We start from the raw sequence: 7,545 nt of genomic DNA on the forward strand, positions 1-7,545 counted from the left end.
CTGTGGTAATTGTGCAGTGAGTTATTGAATGTTTAATACAGAGGAGCATGAGGGTGTCTCCTGTGTGCTTTATGACCCCTCAAGGTCACTCAGGTAACTGGGAACACTCGATAGTTAACCACCTTGTTTAAGTGCCGTCGTGTGAAAGATTAAAGATACATTTATCCAAACAAACTCAAGAGCCAAGGCAGAAAACTGTCACGGTAAATGTTCAGTGGAGGATAAAGCTGTCTGAACTTAAATCGCAAATTCGTCCTTCTTTTCTGCAGACAAGCTTCGTAGCCCTGCTGTCATTAGCCCCTGAAAGTCAATGATATCTGTCGGCACTGCACCGCCTACACCTAATTACAGCATCAGCGTGTGTCAGAGGCTGCCAAGGCAGGAGTATGCTCAGACAGGCAAGGTGTGAGGCTGTGATGTGCTGAGGCAAGCAGCTCCGGCCCAGCGTATGAAGGGAAAGAAGAAGTGATTCAATAAATTGTCAAGAGGGAGGGAGCGGTGGTCTTCTATCACGCTCTGTCGACGGAGCACACAGGGAGCAGGAGTTCTTGCTCATGAATGACACTCTAAACTTCCACTTTGTGCATAGAAATTTATGTTTCAAGGTCTGCTTAGTGTAAAGATGACCTCAGGTACAGAGTGCACACTGAAGGCTGTAGAAGGCACTGTTTCTTAGCCTATAAAATTGAAAATGGTCTTGCAGTTATGAAAAGGTTTTTCATGATGTTTCACAAAATATTCTGTGAAAGAACTTAAACCTTTTTTTCTCGTGTTGGTTTTCAGATAAATTATTCCACTAACCTTCGGGGTCTCCTTGACTTTTCTGCCAGCGCTGGCGTGAGGCTGACATTTAAGTTTTTAGGTGAAATGTCTCGACAGTTATCGAATAAACTGCCAAAACATTTCACGGTCCTTTCAGGATGAATGATAAATGCTTTGGTGGACTAATATTGATTCAAACATCAGCATCATGATGTCAAAACACTGAACAGCCAGAACTTTGGTTTATGGCTTAATATCACCCATACCAATGATGGTTATGTTAGCTTGGATTGTGCTTAGTGATGATATAATATAAAAATTGGACGATACAACAGCTCCCAAAAGTGAAGCCAAAACTTTTAGATATTTTTATAATTGGACAAAATTGGAATAAATTTACAACAGTTTGTTGATTTTGTGTTAATTTCTTTGAAAGGTGTGGTTTCAATTAGTTTTATGATCCTAGAAAAAAGTTCATAACATCATAATTGACAGCTCTATTGAACATACTCTACCTGTGAAAGTAAATCAGCATTACAATGTTTTTTTTATGTTTTGCTAGCATTAAATTCTGTTTAAAAAAAGCTTATTTTTGTATTAAATTATAAAATGTGTAAGTTTCAACATTTAATATTTTGTGTAGCCATCAAATTCTGTTTCAACATTTTCAACTTTTTTTTTTTTTTTTTTTTTTTTTAAAGGTAGGTTCTTAATTTATTCATTTTTTCTGTCCCTGCAAAATTTATCTTGAAAAGTTTAGTGAATTTATTGTCAAGGTCATCTTTGTCACAAACGCAAAATTTCATCCATTATTGAAAACAAAATCAACAAAACTAGTGACGATGACTAAGACAGAATGACAAAGGTATCAGTGTCAACAGATGAATTAAGGAAAAACAGAAACGTGTGCACAAAGGTAGTCTAGTCAGCTTAATTGAGTATCTGATGCCCTTTTTGTTTGTTTTTAGATTGTTGTACTGGCATGGCAGGGCGTTGCTGCTTTCTGTCAGCACATTTTTGCAGGTCATGGGCTGATATGTCTGAGATGCCCTGATGTACTACACGTTATTTTTCTGCTCATCATATGATGATGGGTTGTATGAAGCTTGTAGGGGCTGTGATTCAAAGTGATTCTGAAAAAGTCTCCCTTGTAGATATATGCCTGATTGTAATCCACTCTTCAAAATGAGATTATCAGCACCAATATAGGATATTTCAAAATGCTACTTCCTAGCTTCCTGATTGGGTCGAGCAGGACTGGATTAATTTACAGTACCTCAGAGTCTTTATGACAACACCACGCCAGCTGACAAAGTCCAGTAGTGAGTAGAAACAGCTGTTTCCCTCTGCTGAAAATGATTTCTTGGATTTGTTTTGTAGTGATGGTGGACACTGGAGCCTAACTGTCAGACAGAAAAAGGACAGAGGAGCAGAAGAAAGCTAAAAGGGAGAGTGATAGAGCACAAGCTAAACACTAAAAGAGCTAAACTGTTTGTGTTAATATTCGTTCCAACCCACAGTCAGCAGTTAATTTACAGTGATCTGTTCAAACTTGAGAGTCTATCAATAAAAATGAAGAGTGAGGTTACGTTAGCTCTGCTTGGTAGATGACTGGCAGGACATAACCAGCATTTACTAACGTTACACATTACGGACATGTCTTAGAGCACTGGAGAAGCAGCCATGACAGTCAAAGCCTCATAGATCATCAGTCACGTGACAGTGGTGTTTTGTTACAAGTTTCAAAACTCTCCACTTTAAGAGGAGTGACCCACGCTCCAAAGCTTCGGTATCATTTGCCGATCACTATCTACATCTCAAATCTCAAGCTGTGTTAGTCATGACCACAGACTGTAAAAAACATGGACGTCCTCTTGATCAGGTCAGAGTGAGGTCGGCACAAAAGCTGCTCCCCCTGGTGGCTGGCTGCAGTATAGGTTAAAAATTTTGGCTTTCCAGCTATTCCAGATGAGCTGTGGTCAAACTTTAAAAAAATCATACACCTCGTAGAAATGTTTCTTACATCAGATTGCTGTGGTGGTTTGAAGATATCTGGCTGCCTTGAATTCAAGTCTTCTTTTTTCTGAATTGTTTCATTTTCACTAGTTATACAAGGTTAAAAACGAGGTTTTACGTCACGTTTAACGATGATTGACAGCTGCCGTTCTTGTGTATTTTTTTCGGGGACTGCAAAATATGTCAGGAGGTAGAGTCAAGAAGTGATTAGACTCTTGAAAGAAAAATCATATTTATTATTTTTGTCACTCGGCTCCACTCAGATTTTCCCAGAATCCCTCACAGTCTCTACTGCGCAGACTCTGGCTGCACAACTGCTACCAATGGCTGCGCCTGTGATGGGGGTATTTTGGCTTCAAAACTGTACAATGATAAATGGCGGAGCCACACTATCCTCTCTACATACATTCTATGGTCACAACATAATTCTACATTACATGTCAGTCTGTGACATGACCTGCAAACCTGTACAGCTGTAATTACAAGTTCAACTGTCAGTTGTTATTGAATGATGCTCCTTCGTACAGTCAACACACCTTGTATCAGATAATGGATGTTCTGTAGCTTATTCAAGGCCAGGTTCTTGAAAATGTTACAACAGATGACTCTTCAGCTTTTCTGTTTGTGTATACAGAAATGGTGAGTTGTGATTTTTACCCGTAACACCTCTTCAATCAAAAATATCCTTTATTTCCTCTTCTAACTTGTTATTGACAAAATGGTCTCATATCTCACCATCTTGGTGCTTCTGAAATAGCTTTGCCTTTTTTTTATATTATGTGTTTCACGTAAGACCGGAGACAGAGGCGTTCTTAGTGTATAGCAATCATCTTGATAAATAACCCTGACCCTGTGCAGTGCAGGGAACTTGCCAAGACTAGAAAAACTGTTATGTTGGAGAAATTTCAAGTCGTTGACAGAACGAGGCTCTTGTTTTCTTTTTTCCAAAGGGTTGTATAAGAACAATGACAGGTTTGTAGAACATTTTTTATAAGGTGTTTCTGTCAGTATCAGTATACAGGAACTTGTTTATTTATGACTCTTAACTCCAGAAACTTGACTGAGTGACTCTAAACTGCTTTTTACACCCATAAAATATATTACAGAGGAAACGAATAAGGCCTTAAACCGCCGTCTGTCGCCTTTTATGTGAACGTCTGGAGATTAAATGAATAAATGTGCAGTATATCACTCAGAGAAGGATTTTTCTGGCTTCATCTTTCATTTTAGATGAGCACAATTCAGATGATATATGCAGCCGTATTCACACCTTTCCAAGAATGACACATTGAGTGCAAAGCAATTCGAAACACAATGAGTCAGTGTGTCAGCTTTGAGTCTTTGGTCACTTCACTCCCCGACTGAAAGACGTGACAGACGTCTGTCAAATGTTCCCCACAAATGATGCCAGTTTTTGCCCTTCAGGGAGAGTTTAACTGTTGCAGATGAGTTTATTATCTGCATTAATGCGGCTTTTAATTGAAGTGGTTAAAGGTAAGTGAGTGTAAAGTAAAAACAGTTTTTAAAGCCTATCAATGTCAGCAAAGGTTCGTTTTGAATCATTTTGATGTGCTGAATATGTCATTTGGTGTTAACAAGAGTGAAATTAGTGCATTTCTGTGTTAAATCAATCCGGATATGATTGGAGGTTAACCAGACCCCTGTCACTAAAACCTTAAATAATTAAAGTCCTTTGAATAATTGAAAAGCGTAGCTTACACATAAAACAAAAGCTAATTTGATCATTTTAATTTAATCATTCTTTAACAGGAATTTTAATTGAAATAGTTAATGAACAGTTGGAGGCTTTTTAAGCGGAAATTGTCTAATTTGAGATCTTTTGCCTCAAGTGATCCCCTGACTCATCTTTTAGGTGGATAGCCTGAGGTGTTGCCCTAAAAAAATAAGGAAATTAATAAAGCACTCAAGGTCATGTGCCAGGAAAGTCTGAGAGGAGCCATCCATCTACTGCTCCAAGGGACCGTCCAAGGTAAAAACCGGCTGAGGCTTCATATTTCTTTAAAATGACATTAGCATTTTGGAGTGCCGCGATGGAGAAGTGTGGCTCAGAATCACAATAATTCCCCCAATATTGCTCCTCTGCTGCTGGGAAGCCGAATCTGTGTGTTGATTTTCACACTTTTCTCAATCCTCTTCATGAACTCATTCTGTTTAAAACAAATACCACATGGGAAGAACGCAGCCCACAGCACACACAACACTCATCCCTGAACATGCTACATCCCAAACACACACATCATGTGTCATCACAGAGAGCAGTCTGTGTGCTGGGAGTACTTGTGTAACAGTATGAAGGGCCCTTTAATCTGTAATTTGCTGCAATCAGACACCCCGGACCTTTGGGTCACAATGAATCACATACTTGAAATTGATCCCTTGCCAGACACCAAACAATGAGGGTATACTGTCCTATTTTCTGTCTGAGCGCCTGCCTCTGCCCCGTTAGTGGGCTTATATAAAGTCCAAAGTGACATGTCTAATTTCAGAAGGTGAGTGTATCTTCCTTTGCTGTCTCACTTGTGGTGTGGAGCTGAGTTTTAATCCTAGAAGTGATAAGTCTGTAGCTTCAAGAGCCAAGTCTTTCCTTCATTGTTATCCTCATTTGATCCAACATAACACAGAATTTTAAATAAGCCAGCGAGCCACAGTAACACAGTTCGCTGCACTGTTTGGAAATGACATTAGCCTGTGCAAAGAGCAATTTACCAAAATTGTTAGCTCTTAAACAAAGTTTTTCCTCCTCTAGATGTAGTCTCACTTCTCTTGACATTTAAATCCAGTTCAAACATGTGGAAATTTGTAGTTAAATAAATAAAGCTCACTTTGGCATCTCTCCAGCTAGATTAGACACCCATCACACAAACAGTCTGGAAGAGGAACTAGCAGAGGCATAATGCATAAACAACAAACAGCATGAAGGATGGATATATAGGGGAGACACTTGAGAGAAACATTAATGGAGGGCACAGTTTATGAACACGAGCAGGCAAACAACAACCAAGCTGTGCTGTTATTAACACTCCCTACATCCAAAAATATCCAGTATCCAATAAATGAGTCTATTTTGGGCCTTTCTGGGAGGAAGAAACAACAATATTATCACAGCACACAGAATCACTATTACACAGGCTATTGTCAACATTTTAGAAAACAAAAACTTGTTGTTTGCACATCTAGCTATCATGCACAAACGTTAGCATTTACCCATCATTTGGGCTCTGTATCTTTCTCCCCTAACCACAAAGTACAACACCTCACCTGACTCACTTTTTTATTGATTAACCTGTGTTTTTTTTTTTGACTAAACAGATAAAATGATGAGTAGAAACTTGTAAGAGATGCTAAAAACCATCTGCAGTCATAAATTGTTGCTAAGGAAAACAGAAAAGCAAAGCAGCCTTTGGTGAGTCTCTCTTTTTCTTCTGCTAACAAGCTACAGCTCAATGTTTATGCTAGCTCTGCCAAAACTGCTGCTAGCGTTGCTCTTTGTCAATGAAATTACTCGCTAACAGTCAAATAATGCTGTTTTAGCTCAGTTTGGATAAATGAACTGGCCTATGGAAAAAAGTAAGAGGCCAAGAAGTTGATAACTGCACAGGCTAATGCTAACTTGGTTGCTGATCCTTGTGGTTTTGCTCTGGTGAGTAAGACTGACCAAAGGCTGTTAGCTAATTTTACTACACATTAAAGCCTCTTTTTCTATCAATTCATCATATTTTGGTGATATCTTTTGTTCGTGATTAGTGCATTTTTTTTTTTAGTTAGCTATGGATAGGAGCATTAGTACACTCATCTTTAGCATGTTAGGATGCGCAGGAAGCCGAAAAAAAGGGGTTTCCGAATGACTTTGTTCTGGCCTAATATGCAGTCTTTTTTCAATAAAGTCTACTTTTTGTTTCTTTTCACATAAATTGACTTAATTTTATTGTTTTTTTCATAGAAACTAATGTCCCTTTCAGCTGCTTCTTGGTCATACAGTTTTCATATTTATCTAATGCTTTAAATGATAAAGCAGTGCTGAAGTCCTTCAGGGAGGCAGTTCGCTGTAGGTCGGTTATCAGGTTGCATAACATATGAAGGGACTGGGAGGCTGTGACTGTGTCTCCTTCATTTTAGATTTAGGCTAATCTCTTAAAAATGAATCTGCATATGGATGCAGAATCTGTAGGCAAGCGTTTGTTTTCTGGTGTAGGAAGTGCTCTGGTTTTGTTTTGTAGCATTTCTGCTGGTATTAGCTGTAGGAGTCGATTTGGAGAGTAGTGTTTGAATATATTGGCTGTACATCTCTGGACAGAAATCACTGTTTGGTTGTAATAATAACCAACACTGGAAGTTTAGTAAAGGCCAAACCCCCAAGATTTGTCCTAAAACAGCTAGTTGGATTTTATGATAAATACAGGCTGACACATAGATGACATGTTAATTGCAAAGGTAAACAAATGTTATGCATACCCTGCAGCCAATCAGAATGAAGTATTCACCTGGCCTCTTTTTTTCCCTTGTGTATTTTTGGCATATCATTTCTAATGGCTTAATGCTGTTAAATTGCACAATGGTTAATTATGAGTGCTTCTGTCACAGTTTTGGTTTCACTGCATTTTCCTCATTTTCCAGCTCATGGCAATGTCCTGTTGTGAGCTCAGGTCTCTTTTACTGGACAAATTACTCGATGGCTTGAGGAGTGTAAACATGCTTGAGCAGGCACTCAAAGTCCATTTTTTCATTATAAACCAATTATATTTGCTT

Source organism: Halichoeres trimaculatus, unplaced genomic scaffold (assembly GCF_033239565.1).
Source record: "Halichoeres trimaculatus isolate MK-OKI-2021-1 unplaced genomic scaffold, fHalTri1.1 fHalTri1_scaffold_18, whole genome shotgun sequence".
NCBI classification, from domain to species: Eukaryota; Metazoa; Chordata; class Actinopteri; order Labriformes; family Labridae; genus Halichoeres; species Halichoeres trimaculatus.